Source organism: Harmonia axyridis, chromosome 7 (assembly GCF_914767665.1).
Source record: "Harmonia axyridis chromosome 7, icHarAxyr1.1, whole genome shotgun sequence".
NCBI classification, from domain to species: domain Eukaryota; kingdom Metazoa; phylum Arthropoda; class Insecta; order Coleoptera; family Coccinellidae; genus Harmonia; species Harmonia axyridis.
The window spans coordinates 1,480,572-1,503,443 of NC_059507.1; the positions used below are offsets into that span (position 1 = coordinate 1,480,572).

At 36.4% G+C, this 22,872-nt stretch overlaps 1 protein-coding gene across 3 annotated transcripts in view; it reads left to right on the forward strand.

The window, feature by feature from the left end:
• LOC123684989 (brain tumor protein) overlaps nt 1-22,872 on the forward strand; it is a 140,881-nt gene that overhangs the window by 113,318 nt on the left and 4,691 nt on the right. The window contains exon 1 of one of the 3 annotated variants that reach the window (XM_045624533.1): nt 22,172-22,321. The exons of the other annotated variants lie outside the window; for them this stretch is intronic. The gene's annotated coding sequence lies outside the window, so the exon portion shown is untranslated. Of the gene's footprint in view, nt 1-22,171; nt 22,322-22,872 lie in introns of those variants that run through there. 3 annotated transcript variants of the gene reach the window in all.

Consider the following 22,872-nt stretch of genomic DNA (forward strand, 5'->3'; position numbering starts at 1 on the left):
TTTTTCAACCATCTGAATTTATTATCAGTCCCCCTTCCTTGATTACAAACGATTGACAATGAGACAAGCCGAAAGAAACATTTTCTCATTTTCCCCAGCCTCCTCTTCCTACAAAGATCCTAAATAATGACATCCGCAATATCGTTGTCCCCCAGAACCATAAAAATCCATTCTAATGTCAACCTCTCGAAAAGGTGAAGAAATTGGAATGCTTCAACCAGATTTATTGGCCATTTTCGAAGCTCTCCATATTATACGGAAAATCGATGCCATTGGATGCAGTACGTGATGGAACGTTCGGAATTTATGTTATCAATACCTGTCGTTTCGAAAATTCATGAAGAGCACAGGAGTATGGTGCGTACGAACCGAGAACTTGCGTAATTTGATCAATTACAGCTTCAGTTTCCAGCGGCAATTAGTGCAAAAATGATACTGCACTTTTTCTAACGATCAATTACTGCTCAAAGTTCATACGAGGGGCTTAATGAAGAGGATAGATACAGATATGAAGTGGAAACTGATGCTGCAGCTGATCTAACAATCGTTTTAATAAGTGATCTTTCCATTTAGCGCTCTATCCATTTCAGCAACAGTTAATTCTTCTCTTCTCTTATTTCTGTTTTTGAAATTGGTAAATTCATTCGAATAGTCTATTCTTTGACATAAGGGGTGTTTTTTTAGAGCTATAGAACTTTAAATTTCAATAAAACAACGATGGATTATTCGATTGACATGACTTTTATTTATCCGCAAGATAACCTTGTGGCATTACATTTTAAATATGATTTCTGGCATATGACCGCCACTGCTGGCTCGGATGTAGTCCGATCTGGACGTCCAATTTTCGATGACTTTTTCCAACATTTGTGACGTATATCGACAATAACACGGCCAATGTTGTCTTCCAAATGGTCAGGGCTTTGTGACTTATCCGCATAGACCAATGACTCTACATAGCCCCACAGAAAGTAGTCTAGCGGTGTTAAACCACAAGATCTTGGAGGCCAATTCACAGGTCCAAAACGTGAAATTAGGCGATCACCAAACGTGTCTTTCAATAAATCGATTGTGGCACGAGCTGTGTGACATGTTGCGGTTGTTCAATTCAGGAATGAAAAGTTAGTAATCGTGGCTCTATACCGATCACCATTGACTGTAACGTTCTGGCCATCATCGTTTTTGAAGAAGTACGGACCAATTATTCCACCAGCCCATAAAGCGCACCAAACAGTCAGTTTTTCTGGATGTAACGGTGTTTCGACATACACTTGAGGATTAGCTTCACTCCAAATGCGGCAGTTTTGTTTGTTGACGTAGCCATTCAACCAGAAGTGCGCTTCATCGCTGAACAAAATAAAATGGACGTAGTACGCGATACGTATTCCGCACAGAACCATTATTTTCGAAATAAAATTGCACTATTTGCAAGCGTTGTTCAGGCGTGAGTCTATTCATGATGAATTGCCAAACCAAACTGAGAATAAATCACTTGACAGCTGTTAAATCGGTCGATATCTCGAACAGTAATGCCAACTTAAAGTTATATACCTCGAAAAAAAAACCCGTTATTTAATAATTAATAATATTTATAATTTAATTCATAATATTCAGTTCATTAACAACTTCATAGTTTATATCCAGAAGGTTGTTACTTTCTCTGAAGCGAAATTCATTTCTCCATTTAAGAATTCCTGTTCATTCACTGTAAAGATAATGCCAGGAGTTCCACCTCCTGCCGAAAACAATATTGAAAATTTCATTAAATTCGGTTGTACGGGCGTATGTTTAGTAAATATATACGAAATTTTTTTCAGGATTGTTTTCTCCGGTTTTACCCCTAAATTGATACGCCTTATATCCCTTCACCCACATCCTCCTACCTGATGTGCAGGACCAAGATGGAATGTTTACCAAAACCCGAAATCTCATTTCATTCGCATATACAGCCATCCCTTTTTTCTCCTTCTATTTATTCCCTCCCGATAGATATCCCAGTCAACTTAGATGATTCAACTGGGAAGGATATCAGGTCCTTCCTCGCCATCACTCAGGACTCCCACCCCAATCGATAATTCTCCCTTTGGCCTATCAGTCCGCCATCCCATTGGATCCTGCAACATAGTAGTGATTCATTATTTATCTCTCATATGCTGACTGGCACAATCGCCGAAAGGTTGACGTATCGAAGGGACTATTGGTCCTTTTTCCTGACAATGATCGAAGGAGCAGCCATGCAGGACTGATCCATATCAAAATTGCTTTGATTGAACATTTGTCAATGCGAGTCTAGAGGCGTGATAGCACCCCCAATGCCTAACCACCTTTTTTCTCGTTGATACCAAGCTTCAGAAGACGCTTGTCTAAATTTCGCAAAACAGTAGCTTGACTTGATTTGATCATGTCAAGTAGTAGTTTTTCAATCTCAAGTTAAGTGGTCATTTTATCGAGTACTTGAATCATATCAAGCTACTTGATTTTCAGCATTTTTAATGTGTAGTGTCACATCAATGAAAAAATGATGAAATGAGAAGGAATCTTGCAAAAAACACTTAAAATTATTAAACTTATTGTATAAAAGAAACGAAAATATCAACTTTTCTGTAATAGAAACTTAAATTAAATCACTATAAATCATAAAAAAATAAAAAATAGTGAAAAAATTGAGTTCCTTAATATTAAAAATCCTCCTGGTTTTGTTTGATTTCATAATTTTCCATCCAGGATCTAAAACACATTAGACATCTTATAGATTTGTCGCCTAACCTATTGCGGATTTTTGTAACTGTAAGAGCAGCTCTGGAAAATTGTCTTTCAACAGGAGCTGAAGATGCTGGCGTTGATAGAAAATCCTTGGCCATTTTGGCTAACTTTCGAAAGATATTTCTAAAACTTCCGAAATCTACCAACAGATTCCATAGAAACATGAGAAAACTATTAATAAAATCACAGTGGCGAATGCTTCAGTCTCTCGGCGCTCGAGGAATCCCCTTATTTAGTCTAAGCGCGCACGAGATTGCAGAAATATATGCCGTGCAACGCGTGCATATCAAGCTCAAGTAATATCAGGTAGCTCTATATTAAGTCATGCCATAAAAATCTAAAATCAAGTCAAACTCAAGTATGTAATTTTTCACGAGCTTGATTTTCAAGTCAAGTTGTTGGTTAAAATGTCAAGCTAACGGGTGTTTTTTTTAGAGGTATATGACTTTAAGTTGGCATTACTGTTCAAGATGGCGACCGATTTAATAGCTGTCAAGTGATTTATTTTCAGTTTGGTTTGGCAATTCATCATGAATAGACTCACGCCTGAACAACGCTTGCAAATAGTGCAAAATGAGATTGCCGTTGTTCCCGATTTTCATAAGCGAATTTTGTTTAGCGATGAAGCGCACTTCTGGTTGAATGGCTACGTCAACAAACAAAACTGTCGCATTTGGAGTGATGCTAATCCTCCTTCAAATACGATGATGGCCAGAACGTTACAGTCAATGGTGATCGGTATAGAGCCATGATTACTAACTTTTTCATTCCTGAATTGAACAACCATGATGTCCAGGAGCTGTGGTTCCACCAAGACGGCGCAACATGTCACACAGCTCGTGCCACAATCGATTCATTCAAAGACACGTTTGGTGACCGCCTAATTTCACGTTTTGGACCTGTGAATTGGCCTCCAAGATCTTGTGATTTAACACCGCTAGGCTACTTTCTGTGGGGCTATGTAAAGTCATTGGTCTATGCGGATAAGCCACAAACCCTTGACCTTTTGGAAGACAACATTCGCCGTGTTATTGCCGATATACGGCCACAAATGTTGGAAAAAGTCATCGAAAATTGGACGTCCAGATTGGACTACATCCGAGCCAGCCGTGGCGGTCATATGCCAGAAATCATATTTGAAATGTAATGCCACAAGATTATCTTGCGGATAAATAAAATTCATGTCAATCGAATAATCAATCGTTGTTTTATTGCAATTTAAAGTTCTATAGTCAATTATATATAAAGCTGCTAAGGCGGCAAAACGATTGTCGAAATAATAAGAATCTATGGGAATTAATAGTGTTTATATAAAATTCACCTTTGTGCGAGTTTTTCCTCGTTTTGGACGTATCGATTCGACAAAAACGTCGCGTTTGGAATAACCGAAGGATTCGGATCGGGAATACATGCACATTTTCATAATCGCCGAGGTCGTTCCATTGATCTGGAATCGTTAAAGTTGTTTTGCGGCTAGACGGTTGCCGTCTAGACGGGTCAACCACCCAAACCCAGGGTCCGACCGTGCTTGCTGCTCTGGGATCCTTTCTCGCGATTTCTCTCCCATTCCGAATTAAAAGAACGGCCCCGAGGATAAATCCACGACGATGGATGGGGCTTATGAACCGACCAACGGACGTTTCCCGGAGATTAGACGGTTTTTTCGCACCTTCCCGGAGGAACCCCAAGTTAGGGGGAAGACGCGTCGGAATTCGGGGGGTGCTAACCGAGTTGAGACGAGGAAACCGATGGGGAAAATCGATTTGCGCCCTGGGTGCGAGAGATATATGTACAGGGTGGTCTAAATTCGATGTCTAGTGATGGGATAGAAAAAAAAATGATTGGTTCAGCTCTTTTTTTCGTAGAACGAAAGAAAGTGAGAAACTGGAATTTTCCATTTCGATCAAACCATCATAACTTGATGCTACCATCATGAAACAAAAAGATTATTGAAGTCAAATTTCTAGTACACGACCAGGAAACTTTTCTTGCCAAATTTTCGAATAAGTAAGGTCCAATCACACCAACAGCCCAAAAACCGAACCAAACAGTAAGAGGTTGAAGAATGAGAGATTTCTCAACAATTTTAAGCCTCAAATGCTCAATAGCGTAGCCTGTGAGATGAAATCTCATCAACAAAGATGATTTTACCATGAAAATCATTTGATGCATTTCAATTCAACTACTCAATAAGGCTTTGATGGGGGTCGGCTTGAGTTCTTGTATTAACTGATATTTAAAAGCCTTAAGACCAATGTCTTTATGCAAAATACGTTGTAGAATCGTTTATGGAATGCCAAGATTCCCAAAATCGACGAGGAATCAACAAACCTGGTGTTTCGTCAATACTATGGGATCTATTGTGTCCAGTTCTAGAGTTCTAATGAACTCCAGTATCTGGCATATCTTCCTTTCTTCTACAAGTCTCTTGTCCAAAGCATTTTTTGCGTTGGTCAGCGATGGCGAGGCATTCAGTCACCAGGTGATCCAGAGTTTCTTCCTCACTCTTCGTTTTCTGCTGAATCCAGTGAGGAGGTTTTGCCAGAGCGTAATCTAAAACTCGCCCTCCAGTTCTAGAGTTCTAATGAACTCCAGTATCTGTCATATCTTCCTCAATTCTACAAGTTTCTTGTCCAAAGCTAATTTTGCTTTGGCTAGCGATGGTGAGGCATTCTGTCCCCAGGTGTTCCGGAGTTTCTTCCTCCTCTTCGCAGAATCTACATTCGTCGTTTTTAGGCTCATTCTCATGAGGTGCTTTCTGAGGGTGCAATACCCTGTAAGAAATCTAGTGATGAGGTGTAGCATAATCTTGCTAAGATCCAGATGCTTCTTAGATCTCGCAGTAATAAACTTTCCAAGAAACTTTTTGATATCATCCAACCCAGGAAGATTCTGCCAGTGTGTTCCTTTTTTGTCGGTGTTTTCCTTCTCCTGAAACTCTTTCTTAAAGGTACAATTACCAATACCACACAAAGGTACTTGGCCAATAAATGGATTTGTGCTGCTTTTCTGGCAGGTGTGTTAACCTCTTCTTTTTCTGACCTTATTATTCTAGCCTGGTTCATTCAATCAACAGAAGATCACCGTGATTTTTATCTAAATTTCATGCAAAACACCCATTCACCAATTTATTCATGAAATTTCAGGATTCAACCAACACACTCCATAAAGTTAAGTTAATTTTAATGCGGCTCTACGCAGATCCTCTGGGAAATTCTCGGAGGTTCATCATCGAAAATCATAAGCGATATAATAAGGGACTTTTCGAAAATCCCCAATTTACCAAGAAAAATAATATCCTCAGTCTCGTGAGGACTGTTCCTGTGTTGACTCGGCAGATACCTTGATATCGTCTCCGAAATCCCTTATTAAACTTCGGGCAGGAAATAGTCACTAAGGGACGAACCCCACGTTCGGATCGAAACACGCACCAGGGGAAACGCATGTTTTCTCAGGAAACGCTCTCTTCGATATATATATTCTCCGCTATCTCTTCACGATTACACTTTGTCCTCAGTGTCAGATAATTCCCGGTTATGTGCTTCATTCACTGTTATTGCCGCTTGTGCCACAGCTATATGTCGAGGGGGTAGAACATTTTTTTTGGCAAAAAGTTTTTCCCTCGACTTCATCGATAAGACGAAACAATTTATTTTCTTCCACTCTGACTCGAAAGAACATATGCAGGGTGCTCTGAAGGGTTTTTCAATGAAAGGTTCCATTTTGTTATTGAAAATAACGAGTATATATTAAGAGAAAAAAGTCTAAAGGTATTAAATCCTATGTTCTCGGTGGCCAATTGAAATCACATGGCCAGGAAACTCTTCTTGTAAAATTTCGATTGTTGCTTGTGTGGCATCAGTATCTTCCAATATAAATCATAGCTTGGTAGTGCAATCCATTCACCGTAACGGTTGCACAAGCCTCATTTTCGAATAATTAAGATTCAATCACAATATCAGCCCAAAGACCGCACCAAACAATGATAGTTGATGATAAAAAGACTCTCCAACAATAATTCTCGAATTTTCCGAGCTCCAAATGCGAAATTTCGCTTATTATTATTCGCCTCCGAGGTGAAAATGAGCCTCATCACGGAAGATGTTGCTGGTGATCGACCGGCTTGAGTTCTTGTGTTAACTGAACTTTAAAAGCCTTAAGACCTAAGTCTTTATGCAAAATACGGTGTAATGTCCTTTGTAAAGGGTGTTTTTTTTTAGAGCCATAGAACTTTAAATTGCAATAAAACAACGATGGATTATTCGATTGACATGAATTTTATTTATCCGCAAGATGATCTTGTGGCATTACATCTTAAATATGATTTCTGGCATATGACCGCCACGGCTGGCTCGGATGTAGTCCAATCTGGACGTCCAATTTTCGATGACTTTTTCCAACATTTGTGGCCGTATATCGGCAATAACAGGGCTAATGTTGTCTTCCAAATGGTCAAGGGTTTGTGGCCTATCCGCATAGACCAATGACTTTACTGAGCCCACAGAAAGTAGTCTAGCGGTGTTAAATCACAAGATCTTGGAGGCCAATTCACAGGTCCAAAACGTGAAATAAAGCGGTCACCAAACGTGTCTTTCAATAAATCGATTGTGGCACGAGCTGTGTGACATTTTGCGCCGTCTTGTTGGAACCACAGCTCCTGGACATCATGATTGTTCAATTCAGGAATGAAAAAGTTAGTAATCATGGCTCTATACCGATCACCATTGGCTGTAACCTTCTGGCCATCATCGTTTTTGAAGAAGTACGGACCAATGATTCCACCAATCCATAAAGCGCACCAAACAGTCAGGTTTTCTGGATGTAACGGTATTTCGACATACACTTGAGGATTAGCTTCACTCCAAATGCGGCAGTCTTGTTTGTTGACGTAGCCATTCAACCAGAAGTGCGCTTCATCGCTTAACAAAATAAAATGGACGTAGTGCGCGATACGTATTCCGCACAGAACCATTATTTTCGAAATAAAATTGCACTATTTGCAAGCGTTGTTCAGGCGTGAGTCTATTCATGATGAATTGCCAAACCAAACTGAGAATAAATCACTTGATAGCTGTTAAATCGGTCGCTTTCTTGAACAGTAATGCCAACTTAAAGTTGAAGACCATCCTCGGTTCGGAATCCGAAAACGACAGAAAAATGACAGTGAAGAGTTCCTTCTTTATTAAGAATTCTTACACACTGGCAAAATTCTGTAAGAAAATTGAATGCTCCTTGCTAACCTAGCAAGGATCTGACTAAGTTATAATGTCAAAGAAAGAAATTGCCGTCAAACAATAAAACAACTAAATTATGGATCGTTCGGACGATCATGAAATTCATAGACGCGATTGACTTGCAACGCCAACTTCTATTTATAGATGGTTTTGTGTACGGAAAACATTAATCGATGTCATTTTTATATTTTGAGGTGAACGATGTCGACTTCTATCGATTCATACATTCCCGCCTTGCCCACTGCGGTCAGCAAACTCTTGCTGGAAATGAATCCAATTATTCCTGCGCGTTTTACCTATATACTTTAAAGTGGCGATGTTTGAAACAAAAATATTGTTTCTGTTCTGATGAAAGAAAAATGTGTAACGTGATGACATCAACAAAGGTATTCATTCTGTGGGGTTTCCAGGGTGGATAATGTGGGTTATTCCGGTGAAAACCCTTCCACTCTTCTGGATTACAATTTGTATTTTTAAGCGATCGTTTTTTGGAGTAGGAGGAAATTAACTGAATGGATGTCGCCCATGAATTCTTCTTAAATTTCTCTCAGTATTCACAAATGATCAGTTATTTTGCTTAAACCGAATCTAAAGCTAGGAGAAACACAACAGTCAGCTGGCAAGGTTATGGCATCAGTATTCTGGGATGCGCAAGGTATAATATTCATTGATTACCTCCAAAAGGGCCAGACCATCAACAGCGATTATTATATAGCGTTATTGGATCTTTTAAAGGATGAAATCGTTAAAAAACAGCCTCATTTGAAGAAAAAAAGGTGCTGTTTCATCAAGACAATGCGCCGTGTCACAAATCACTGAAAACAATGGCAAAATTGCATGAATTGGGCTTCGAATTGCTTCTGCATCCGCCGTAATCGCCAGATCTGGCCCCCAGCGACTTTTTCCTGTTCTCAGATCTCAAAAGAATGCTCACTGAAAAAAAAATTTAGCGCCAATGAAGAAGTAATCGCCGAAACTGAGACCTATTCTGAAGCGAAAGACAAATCGTACTACAAAAATGGTATCGAAAAGTTGGAAGATCGCTATAATCGCTGTATCGCCTCGAATTCAACTATGTTGAATAATAAAATCGAATTTTGCCCAAAAAAAAAAGTGTTTTACTATGGTAGACCATGGACTTTTCAATTGGCCTGTTATGGTAAACCCTTTATTATATTTTCTAGTTATTATTCTTGGTAAAACGTGGCATTCGCCATTTCGTACCAAATGAAATTTAATCCTACCCCGCCAGAAAAAAAATCTTTATCCACACCGAGACCTTGCCGACTAATAACAAGCGAATATAGGGTTAGTTACAAGAGAGAGATGCCACCACGCTTATGCTCCCCCAAAGCGTGGGGAAGATTAGGGTGAGAGCAGAGCCCCCAGGATCGTCTGGATATCAAAATCCTTCCCATCCTTGGAGAGTAGGAAAAATGTGAGAGAATTCTGATAGAACCTATATTTCATTTCCGATACGATATTGCCAATTCATGTTCGGATTCTGATGCTGGGATACACACGGCGATATTGATATCCTCCGAGATTCAACGCAAGTGAATTGTACTTTTGGTTTATTATTTCGAATGGACCATCGGAATCAACGATAGGGAAGCTGTAAAGCACTGAATGGTCTTCCTCCATTCTGTTTTTAAAGAAGTTGATACCTTAACGGAATGTGTTTAAGAGATTTGCAGCAATAATAAGAGCAGAATCAATTCGGACTTAGTTCATTGCTTCGTTACGCATGCACAAAGTGGCAACAGCGCTGGTAGGATTGCTAGTAAAACCGATCCAATGCAAAATAAGATATTACATAAATCCGCGCTCTCTTTCCAAAACCTTGATCGCTGGCTTTTGCTCTAACCTGATCTATAGGGTGTTTTTTTTTCGAGGTATATAACTTTAAGTTGGCATTACTGTTCAAGATGGTGACCGATTCAACAGCTGTCAAGTGATTTATTCTCAGTTTGGTTTGGCAATTCATCATGAATAGACTCACGCCTGAACAACGCTTGCAAATAGTGCAATTTTATTTCGAAAATAATAGTTCTGTGCGGAATACGTTTCGCGCACTACGTCCATTTTATTTTGTTTAGCGATGAAGCGCACTTCTGGTTGAATGGCTACGTCAATGAACAAAACTGCCGCATTTGGAGTGAAGCTAATACTCAAGTGTATGTTGAAACACCGGTACATCCAGAAAAACTGACTGTTTGGTGCGCTTTATTGGCTGGTGGAATCATTGGTCCGTACTTCTTCAAAAACGATGATGGCCAGAACGTTACAGTCAATGGTGATCGGTATAGAGCCATGATTACTAACTTTTTCATTCCTGAATTGAACAACCATGATGTCCAGGAGCTGTGGTTCCAACAAGACGGCGCAACATGTCACACAGCTCGTGCCACAATCGATTTATTGAAAGACACGTTTGGTGACCGCCTAATTTCACGCTTTGGACCTGTGAATTGGCCTCCAAGATCTTGTGATTTAACACCGCTTGACTACTTTCTATGTTAAGTCATTAGTCTATGCAGATAAGCCACAAAACCTTGACCATTTGGAAGACAACATTCGCCGTGTTATTGCCGATATACGGCCACAAATGTTGGAAAAAGTCATCGAAAATTGGACGTCCAGATTGGACTACATCCGAGCCAGCCGTGGCGGTCATATGCCAGAAATCATATTTAAAATGTAATGCCACAAGATTATCTTGCGGATAAATAAAATTCATGTCAATCGAATAATCCATCGTTGTTTTATTGCAATTTAAAGTTCTATAGCTCTAAAAAAAAACACCCTTTATATATTTGGCATAGATATTCCAATTTAAAGTATTCATCATGTGTTAGGCAAATTTGGAATAAATCTACAGGATGATATTTTTTCTGGAGCAGTGCCCTCTTCTTTCCAGAACTTTTTTGGTGGCCCACTGGCATCTCAAAAAATGTAAAAAAAAGCTTTGGTTTCTTGTAGTTTTGTCGTATATGCTACCGATGCTATCTCGAGAACAAATCGTTTGTGGGACAATGTTTAAAGGACTTTTTCTCTTAAAATTATCCAAGAAATGTTTCATTTTCCTTTGTACCTCCAATGTAGGAACAAACATCCTGTATCTTTGTTAAGCTAACAGACATTACAGATGTGACACCCTTTTCTCTCCATATATTAAGCAGTCGATGTTGCCATATATTGCAATGAAAACGGAACTCTCCACATTTTGAATATCCATATTTATCCTTTTTGGGTAATTGAAAATCAAAAAAAAAGGTTGAAATACTCCAAATACTCAATTTTCGTTTAAAGCCGAATTTTCAACCGGCAACGTCGGAAAAAGACCTTCTCACCGACGGTTGATACTCGGATACGTTTTCGTAGCTATTAATAACAGAAAACGATCGCCATCCGAAGGACCAGCTGTGGGACAACAAGAGCGGATATAAGGCGGCTGCTGAAATTATTGAGTGGCCATATGTTGGTGATAACGCATATTTCAACCGTTTCGGAACGTACCACATCGCACATATTTTCAAAGGTCGAACACGGGATACCGACCCTAATGGAAAAAATCTGTTAATTACCACGTCGACTTCGATGGCTAACAGATGATCTGGATGGAGGGCTCAACGCCCGCCATATTGACCCCGGTTGGGGGGGCCCCACGAACATGACAATCGAAACTTCTAGGCCAAGATGGGGCTGCTGAAAATTGGAATGAAAGTTTGCTGGGATCGATCCCGTGGAATGTATCGAGCTCGTTTTCTGTCAACGCGTTTTTGAATAATCGATGGGATATGTTTTAGGAAATTATGCTTCGTTGAAAATCGAGGGGGGTCTTTTATACAGGGTGGCCATTTGAAAACGACACAGACGAGATTACAGACGAAATAAAGTTTTTCGATAGAAATGCTCGGACAGGTCGATTTCTGTTTCGAGGGGGATAACTTAAGATGTAGGTTACGGACGCATAGCGCTTCAACCCTTGCTGCTACAACCCCCACCCCCAAATTTTGAATAGGGAAGATGGGGTGAGTGATACCTCATTTGAAAGGTATTTTTATACTGATTTCAGCACAGTAATTGTTTTTTCATTTTATGCATTAGTTCTCGAAATATTCTTAACTAAGTGTTTGAAAATGAAGTGGTGTTTTCATGGCACTTGTAGTGTTTTGTGAAAAATCGACATTTTGAGCTTCAAAACAACAATGACTGTGGCTTCCTTCCTAACTAACTAACGCATGAATATTTCGAGAACTAATGCATAAAATGAAAAAACAATTACTGTGCTGAAATCAGTACAAAAATACCTTTAAATTGAGGAGAAATTTGTGGGAATGGTCCAACCAATTCCGCCAGAGTGCTTCTCTTTCGGTATTTGCCTATACCCACAGAATGCGACCTAATGGTCTATTGTACCCCCCATTAGAGCTATTCTCGCCATAGCGTGATCTACAGCTCGCCTTCCAGTTCCAGAGTTCAAAGGAACTCCAGTATCTGAGTTAGTCTCAAGGAGGTTTCTTTCTCTCCTCTACAAGTTTTTTTTCCAAAACAGATTCTGCGTTGGCTAGTGATGGCGAGGCATTCTGTCACCAGGTGATCCGGAGTTTCCTCCTCCTCTCCCCAGAATCTGCACTCGTCATTTTTTGCTAGACCCATTCTCATAAGGTGTTTCCTAAGGCTATAATTCCCTGTAATGAATCCAGTGCGGAGGTGTAGCATATTCTTGCTAAGATCCAAATAATTCTTGGATCTGGCAGTGTCCAAGGTTCCAAGAAACTCGGAATGATCCAACTCAGAAAGATTCCGCCAGAGTTTTCCTCTTTCGGTTTTTTCCTTCTCCTGAAACTCTTTCTTTAGGTACATTTTTCTACGCCACAGAAAGTTTCTAGGCCGATGAAAGAAGTTTGTGCACCTTTTCTGGCAAGTGTGTTGGCCTCATCATTTCTGCTAGTATGTGAGCATAATAAGTGAGTCAAATCGTTTCAGATCATTCCTGGCTCAAAATTCTAAATTAAAGAGCTATGAGTCCGGGATCGAGATATAATATTTTTTTCTCCTCTGTCATGGAAGGGGGGGGGGGGCTTCGCCCTGTCGTCTACGCCACTGGCAACGGTATCCGAGTATCAACCGTCGAGAGCACGGTCTCCTCTGCCGCAGACGAGGCAAGTCTAGCCGGGCAAGGCACCTTGTTGCAGCAATAATTCAACTGGAGGTTGCAGCCCTCGGCGCGTAGCCATGGCAACGGCATAAGTCCCCTCGGTTGGCACATCGATCGTCATCCCCTCGCTCCCCCCCACCACCGACGTTCTCGTTAAAGCATTTCTCCCCCACAGTTTGACAGCCCGAGCAGAATGCACCCGCGCAAACCGACGACGCCGATGATTCAGAGAACGCTGACGACGACGCTGCAACGGTGTATTCAACAAATAATGCCCTTAGATGGCACCCACGACCGTCTGCTGGTCCTCTGTTATTGTAATACTTGAACCCGCCACTGTGTGTTGTTAAAATACCGCCGCGACAGTATTCGGGAGAAAGTTCTCACTGTGTGTACGTCAACTGTGCGCGACTACAGTGCGATAAAAAAACAGCCGACTCTGTTGATATACTATCACATAAGGACCTTTTTATACATTTTTCGAAACCATCAGCTAGCAATATACAACCCTCTCATATACGAAAAAAAACATCCCCTAATTTCGAACGTGCTAATTCTAAAACACCAATCTATCTTTATTACTTGTTGAAAAGACATTTATTTTTTTTACTAATATTGTCAGCCCTTTATAAGGTACAAACAATATACTTTCTAAAATAACACCAAAGAACTCTTGATAACTCAATCAAAAAATAAATATAAAAGCTTCAATTATTTCTCGCGGTCCAAAAGATTCTTGTGATGTTGATGTAGATTAGATATTTTTATAAGACTTGATATTTGATCCTCTTGTTTCGGTTTCTGTTCGCGAAAAACTGTCTCAAAAGTGTACGAACTTTCTGCGAGATATGTCAACAGTCTCTAATCCTTTGTTGTGCTATGGACTATGGTGAAATCATAGGTGTGTATAGAATTTTATTGTTTTTAGCCAAATTCATTGTGCAATTATATCTTTATCTGAAGTTGATTTAGCATTTAGGAATATCTTGATATTTCCTTATTTTATGAAGAATTTTCCGACTGGAAAAATCATTTAAATTTTGAAAATTTTTGTCTCGAGGAAAAACCTTCATAATATAGGGAAATATCAAGATAATTTCCAATTGCTAAATCAAAAATATATATGAATAATCTTATTTTTGAGTTTAAAAGCAACAAGGTCAACAAGTTATGGGCCCATTCGCTGAATTTCTAATTGAATAGTTTCCAAAAACCTAAATCTTACCTTTCGATTCTTGAGAACTAACCATTGTGTACCTACTGTAAAAATTTCAAGCAGAGTGAATTCAATTCAAACAAAGAAGCATTTTGTCAAAACTTGTTAACCCCCTGAAGAAGCCAAACCTAAATATTTACATTTGGAATACACTTTGTTTATGTTCCGTTCTCTCATCTCCTATCTTATAGGTTAATAAACTGTCCTGTTTATTATTACATACTTCTCTTCTTCGATCAAATCACCAGCTGTCTAGAACAACGCATTGATTTTTTTTTGTGTATGGAAACATAAATTGCTTTTTTACTAGGAATTATAGTCCTATTTTTAGATTATTTCGAAGAGAAAATCTCAAATAGTATACACGCCAAATGAATGTGTCTGATTTAGTGGAAAATATTATAGTTGAAACTAAAATTTTAGTTGTTATTATGGATATTGTTTGGTTGTTTGATGTATAGTTAGAAGAGGATTCGTAAGAATATGTCAATTGCTTTTATGTGTATTAGGTTATTTTTCATTTATTGACTGATTTATTATTACTTATTTTACTAATCATCATGCTATTGTTCAATTATTCCACTTGCTTTCTCATAAAACACTTAGATGATATTTTTCAATAATCTGTATATGGAATTCAATGAGTTTAAAGAGTATATTTTTCCAAAACTTATATCTATAAATTCTACAATTTCTTTTAGAAAAATTTAATGAAAACATCAAAACATTCAGAATTGGCTTAATTATTTTCTAAAGTTGTGTTGTTTCGAAAGGTGAAATAACACTTAACATTTTTAAAGTAATTCCAACTCTCAAATTCATCTATAAATTACACAAACGGCGTATACAATAAATTGATTCATGGCTGAAATTGATATGTTTCAAATCGATTTGGTTGTCGCTAAAAGTTAATGACAACTTTAAAAGATCCTGTGAAATCTTCATCCTTGAAAACTGCTGCTTCACCAAAATGAAGCGTAAAGTATACGTATATATATTTTGTGGGACTAACCGATGAAAACGCGTCCTCTATAAATGGTTAATGTTAATTGCTCATTGTATCGACCGTAATATTGCAGATATGATGCATTTATCACCGGAAACCATTTTACTTGGCAATAAACCTGAGGTTTAAAGCGTTACAAGGCGCACTTGCGAACTGCAGTATATGCTTTGGGTAAATGACTTCTCGGAACCAACCATGACCTCTTGAAAAACTCTGTCGTTAACCGATGCCGCTTTGGACGGGGTCTAGAACGATTTCAGCTTTAATTGGTAGTTATTTTTCTCAAAGTTATTCTGAGCACCGAATAAGATGAAGATAGAAGGTTCATTACTTCTGAAATTGAAGAATATTGTTTTGTGTCAGCGATTATAATACACTCGAGAGTCAAGATCAATATGATAACAATATGACCAACAAGTTTACGATTCCGATTGCTAAAAGAATGATCAACTATTTTCTGTTGATATATTTGGGATGTAACGGAAACTGATTACATATCAGTTTGGTTTTCGTCCATGATAACAATATAATAAAAAAAAACTTGTCAGGAATGTGGACACATTCCTGACAAGTTTTGATTACATATTTCCCTTTGAAAATCTCTAGGGATATACTCATCAACTTCTGACACTTAGTTAAAGAACCGACAAGCCCCATCCAAGGAAGAACAAAGAAAATTAAATAATCGCTTTTCTCAAAGCGAAAACTTAGCCCTTGAAAATTTAGCAATTCACCGAACTCCAGCAACTTTGAAATTGAAGAGATTCCTTTTAGTAGATTATCCGATCAATTCATTACAAAACTAAATAAACGAGGCCTTTGATGTTAAAATGTTGTTCAAGCGCCCAAAATCTTTATCCATCAGTCATCTCGCATTAAATATGCTTTAAACAATATTCTTGGTGCTGACATAAAAAATCAGTCAGAATATTCTCTTCCATGGAATGATTTAGACATTAAAAAACATAAACAGTATTAGCAGCTTTCAATGTGAAATGAAAGGCAACATCAAAACAAAGAACAAAGAAATGATGAAGCAGAAACGAAATTAAAGTCTCACAAATAATAGGAAATAAATTTAGCTACTAATTTATTCACTAGATAATAAAATATAACAATGAAAAAGACACTTCTTAGAAATATAGAAATGAAGAAGCTGAAGAAATTTAAACACTCACAAAAATATTGTCAATTAACATGTTTAAATTAAAAAAAAAACACGGCGATAAAGATGTTCATGTAGGTGTTTATGGAATTCTTCTTGATCTTCTTGATCAATTAGATGGAATTAAATATACCTAATAAAAGAGTACTGCCAAAGTCTAAACTTGCACTAAATTCAACCTTTCCATCCCTCGAAAACTAATGATTTCCATTCGCCAAAGAAAAGGTTTATTTTAAGACGATTATTAGTTTCTTTTATGCCAGATTTGAAACCTCATTTCGCTGGGGGGCTCCGACTTTCTTAGATTAGCAGTTGTCTCCAACCCTCATCCCATAACATGTGCTTTCTTGGGCAACTTGATCTGGTACCTGAGCTAAATTTAGTTGAGTGGCTAGAAGTGTTGTTCCCTAGGGCAACACATTTCGTATATTTTTCAGTGTCTAGTAGCAATAAAATGTTTAGGTCATTGTTATCGCCTTCTTGAATATTTATGGCCCATCAAATTTCAAGTACGTCATCTAAAATGAAGTAATTATATTAGTTACGCCACTAAAATATTTTTGAACACACTTAGAAACCGGTACTTTTGTTTTAATAATTACATTTATATGGTTATATCGTTTCCGTGTTGCGTGTTCGATTTTTTAATAACTTTTGTTTGTTTTATTGGTTGTTTTCAATTAGGCTAATTTTTGTTGTTTTCATCAGTAAGTAAGGTCAGTTGGTGATTTCTGGTATAGAGACAATGTTTTTATCCATTTTTGTCCTCTATAATTGTTATTATCTGTTGAGGTTGAATTTTTTATCTTTGCAGTTTTTATTATTCACAATGTGAGTGGATATTAATCAAGCGATGACTGTCGAAAGAAATATGACAGAGATCAATATTCAGGGTGGGTTGCAAGGAACAAAAAAGTGTTCTTCTGGACCAGAGTTTTTTTTATATTTTTCTAAACTACCAGTGGTCCACTAAAAAAAAGTTCTGGAGGAAAGAAGCGAGCACTGTGCCAGAAAAAATATTACCCTGTAGATTTCCATTTAAAATTAGCTTATCACATGAGGAAAACTTTACGAACACTCTGTACCTATTTGAAGTGAAAAAAATTGCCCAATATTTCCATAGCCACAAAACTGCTAGAGTTGCGATTTTGGGTGTTTATATTCATTATCAATTTCAAGCTATCAGCAAATTTTCCATCCTATCACGTCATCGGAACCACAGAAAATTTAAGAAGAATATTGGAGAAAAAAATATCCATTATTTTCGTGATTACAGATCCGATTCGGTTGAGATTTCAAGCTTCTAGCAAAAACTTCTTGTTGATAGCGTCATCAGAACCATAGAAAATTGAAGCAAAATATTGAAAAAAATACATAAAAAAAAATAATTCAGTTACAACAGATCCCGCCTAATTGGGATTCTGCAAGTGAATATAAAAACACAATTTTAAGCTTTATGTAAAATTCGGTATCTGAATAATGCCAAGTTTGGGGTTGAGGGTAAACTATAGCACCTTGTTTTATTCGATACCAAGTGGTAGTCAAACTACTATCATACATTGGATAGAATTAAAGTGAGAGTTTCGGCTTATTGTTTGACTTCAAAGATCCGTTTCTATCTCTCTTCTATCTCGACCAGGGGCAGCCCTAAGTTCTCACCAAGTCACGAGGGGGGGAACCCAGGGGTGGCGAATGCGCAAGTCAGTCTAAAAACGAGGGGTGTTTCAACTATGCAGTTCCCGCTAGTTCGAAGTTGATATAGGTACCATATTCTGGACAGATGTTAAAAATTATCGTGGTTTTCAATTCGACCATGTAAATTTGTTGGACTGTGATGTAACTTGTGATAATAAAATAAAGGAATCCATTTTTTTTTAAAAAAGTGCAGTGCCGTTCTTTTTGTGCTAATATTATTATTTGTGAGTGTTTACTTTGATACTGATATGTCGTTTCTTTGTTCTTTGTTTCCAAGATGCGTCTTCTCTATTCTTTGTAGTCTCGTGAATGAAATTGAATCTGTATTCGATATTGAAAATTAGATAATAGTTTTCAAGGTCAAAACTACATTCGGATCTATTCTTTCGACATTGATTAATTTTAATTAATTCCAAAGCTACACAGAAAAAAATTATTCGATAACGATCTTATGCTAATCATGAACTTATATCAATATAAAAATACCTTTGGATAAATTACATGATAACCAGTTTTCGTTTTGAATTAGTTCATTTTCGAGTTTTTACGATACGTTCAAAGCATTCAAAGCAAAACAATCGCTTATAATAAAAGTTTAATGAGTCTTCTTGATGAAGGATATTTAATATTTATCAAAAAATTTGACAACTTTGTGTCTAATCTTATTTATTGATTTAAGAGTCATTATCAACCAATTGATAAATTTAATATTTCTAAAATTTTTTCTTCTAATAAATGTCGATTTGTATATGTATTTCAAGAGAATAACAAAAAAGAAATCTATGACTACCTTAAGTAATGGCTTGCTCTGCGAATCCTTACTACGTTACGTTTACTTAGTTTGTAGTTTCTCAATTACAATTTTTTTGAAATAGATATATATGTGATGAGTTTGTAAATTCAGTAATTTTTTTGTACAGTTTTAGCCATTTTTTAATTTTTTTTTGGCTGATTATTAAATTTGTCATTTTTAGAATTGGAATATATTCCAAGACAAAAAAAACTAAATATATAATACAGATATATTATTGTGAAGGATTAGAAACAAAGTTGTCGAATTTTTTGATATACTTAAATCGCTCAATAATATACGTGAATTTTTCATTTCGATAAAAAAATCTTTTTCTCTTGTTACAAAATTTTGATTGTACGATATATTCCATTTCGGAATATTTTTTATTGGTTTCTTTGAACCTGATAAAAAATTGTTCCCACATCTAATAAGATAATTTTTTTCTTCGCGTCAATCTCGACTAATGAGAGAATGTAAATATTTTTGTTTTGCTTTTCTACTTCCATTATGTAAAAGAAGATACGGTTTAACAATTACATATAACTGAAAAATAATAGTCAAATTATTGATATTTTAGTTAAACTTCTATTTATTCATAGAAATGATACATTTTATCTGATAGGATCGCAGACAATGAAGCGTATTTTTCTGATATAATATTCAGCAATTATGTTGACTCAAGTAACATTAGTATTGAATTGGGAATTTCTCAACGGCTTCTTTGTTAACAACATGATTACTTCATTTGGCGCCATTCTCAAAGACAACAGATAGATTTCGTTGTAAATTCTCAATTTAAATGCAATTTATTTATGACTTCATTTCATTATCAAGAATTTAAGTTATCTTCGCTCACTTTACTTAAATTGAATGGAAAATACTTGAAAACTCATTTTAGAAATAAACAATATTGATGAATTTATTAACTAAAAATTACTGCAAATTACTCGCTTTATTTTTTATTTTTTTGTCATTAGAGTATAACTCATACGAATCAAATTTTAAAATTATCGGTAAAAAAATAATATGTCCAGCATTATCTTAGCAATTGTTATGGGATTATTTAGGTAGATGTGGTTTATTTTTCTAAAAATATATTTTTTCAAATCATTTGTAGCTTTTGAAATTATGCATCAGGTTCTTGAACTAAATATGATATGAAATCACGAAAATATTACGTATTTAATTTCTGCTTTTTGATAGTTCTGAAATTTCGTACGTAACTTGAAATTCTGATTCCATATCAACACTAAAAATCTCAACTCTATCGATTTTGTGGTTACGGAAATATTGAGTAATTTTTTGCGATATTCTTCTCGAAATTTCTATGGTTCTTTTTGAAATTTTTGAGCTTCTAGTGACGCGATCAAAGTCAAACTACGATTATAATTGTCGCTCTACTTTCAAATTCAAATTTTCATCTCTATTGTATCTTCAGTTTTCAAAACAGCTTTTTTTATAATCGTTTGAGACCAATCGTGGTTCGAAATTTAAAAAAAAATACAGACAGGTTAAGAGTTTAAGAGTAGCTTTAGCTAATCTTCGCCTTTTCAGGGCAAATGTATGTACATTTGTTGAACAAAGTCGGTTTATTATTATTATTGTAAAGAAACGACGTGATCGGTGAACGAGCGCTCAAAAATGTATTTCAACATCTTCACACAGAATTCCTTCTAGTCGTAAATCATCAATTTCCTGTTTCTAATCGTAAACGTGACTCCTCAACAGAACCTCATCTTCCCATCGTCCAAAAATCAAGTCATCTTTCACAGTCACTTGCCTTCAAGAAAATTATTCGGTTATATCAAACCTCTATGGAATTTCAGAACCTGAAACCTAGTCCCTTCGAGCTCACGAAAGATTACCTGTTTTTTTTTTTGTCTCTACGCGTTCTAATGGAATACTAGACCGGACCTGTAGAATTATATAAACCGTTTGAATAGGACGGGGTCCTTGAGAAAGGTCCTATCTTCTTTTTACCTTCAAGAAATATTTTAAGGACCGTTAGACCTGCTCTCTAAGTTGAACCACAGGGTTTGTTATGAGGAATGAGAATTCACACTAGACCCACACTGAATTTATTGTGTCTTAAATTTTATATCTTTGCTGGCGCGTTTGTTGGAACTCTTTATATCATTTTTAGTAGGTTTGAAGAAAATTATTAATGGTATGAAAACATCTTATCTATTGAAACAGGTCACCGAATGCTAAAACTCATTTTAAATATATTTAAAAATGTAAAAAGTCATTAAGGCCAAATTGTGAAAATCGAATCGTAATAAAAATAAATTTTCGGAAACAATAATAAAAACCTTCAATATTCATTTCCCGCTGTAAAATCATTTAGAATTCAATTTGAATTTCGAAACGAATAACCAAGGGTTCAAAACTCGCCAAGAGATATTTATATTATTTTTTCGACTTCATGAAATGGGACACCTTACCTTATATATAAATATTTTTCATTTATTCGGAGACTTGATTCATTTATTGTCAAGTCATAGAAACCATAAAAATTACTGCAAAAAACGTTTAAGAATTTTTCGAATATCTCGAACAGAAACTAAGATATAGCGAAATATTTGACACAGTCATTTTTCAAAAACGCTCTGTAACTCGAGTGCGAATCAAGATATCTATGATCTGCTTTCTGGTATCCTATTATTTCGAAGAAAGAGATCGGGAATCCTTTATATTTTTTCTTCATCAAATCTTATAATTCTCGAGATGCTTTTAGTGGATATCGAATCTGGGACACCCTGTAAACATTGCATTTTTTTTTCGATTTAAAATATTTGCTTACCAAGTTCATTCAATAGAATAAAGATTATATTTGTTCGGGTACCGAGAACACTGTAAACACTTGTTAAATAAATAAAATCTAAAAAAGAACGATATACACATAAAATTGCAATCACTGTCGACAACACAAAGGCAGTGGATTAAGAAACAAGTAGACAGAAAAAAAACATCGGCCAAATGATTTTCATAAAACTGAATGAGACAGTCAATTACAGGACCTGTGCATAGGATCTCAGTAAAGTTTGTATATCCTAATTTATTATCGGGAATTCCACAATTCATAAATATGTTAACATATGACATCTGTATGAAAATTAAAATATTACTCATTCAACAGTTTGTTCTGACAGTGATAACAATTTTATAATAGACCTTTTTAATGTGTATATCGTTTTTTCTTATATTTCATTAATTTATAAGAGTGTTAGTGTTAATTTTCAATATTTTCTGTATCCGAACAAACCATCTAAAAGGATGGACTAAGTAAGGAATATTTTGAATGTTTACCTTTTATTTACACATATTTTTCATTTCAAACTATGCCTGTTTCGTTTGTTTTCTTTCTCATCTTGATAAAGTCTAAATATATATAGCGGAAGCGTCCAAACTGGTCGTCTGATTCCAAGCTAACTCTATAATTTGAATTTCAACATTCTTACCCAAAGACGTTGAAATATACAATTATAAATTGTTATTATAACCTTACTCAAGATGAAGAAAATAATGCAAACTTTTATGACCAATGACCTATGTAATCGAAGCCAAAAACTCGTTTAACAGAACAACATGTATAACCTTTTTTCAATGGAATCTAATTGGCATGACAGACAATTTTTAATTGGGGAAAAAGTACATCTTCGAGCAGGAATCGAAGCCGTTACCTACGAATCACTAGTCCAGCTCCACCACTGGGCCACCGAGGAAGTTGAAGGTTGCAATGGTATATCGAGGAACCGCTTCTTCCAGAATCAAATGTTAGTAGAAAGTTAATGATGAAAGGAAACTAACAATAACATTGACTTTCTACTAACATT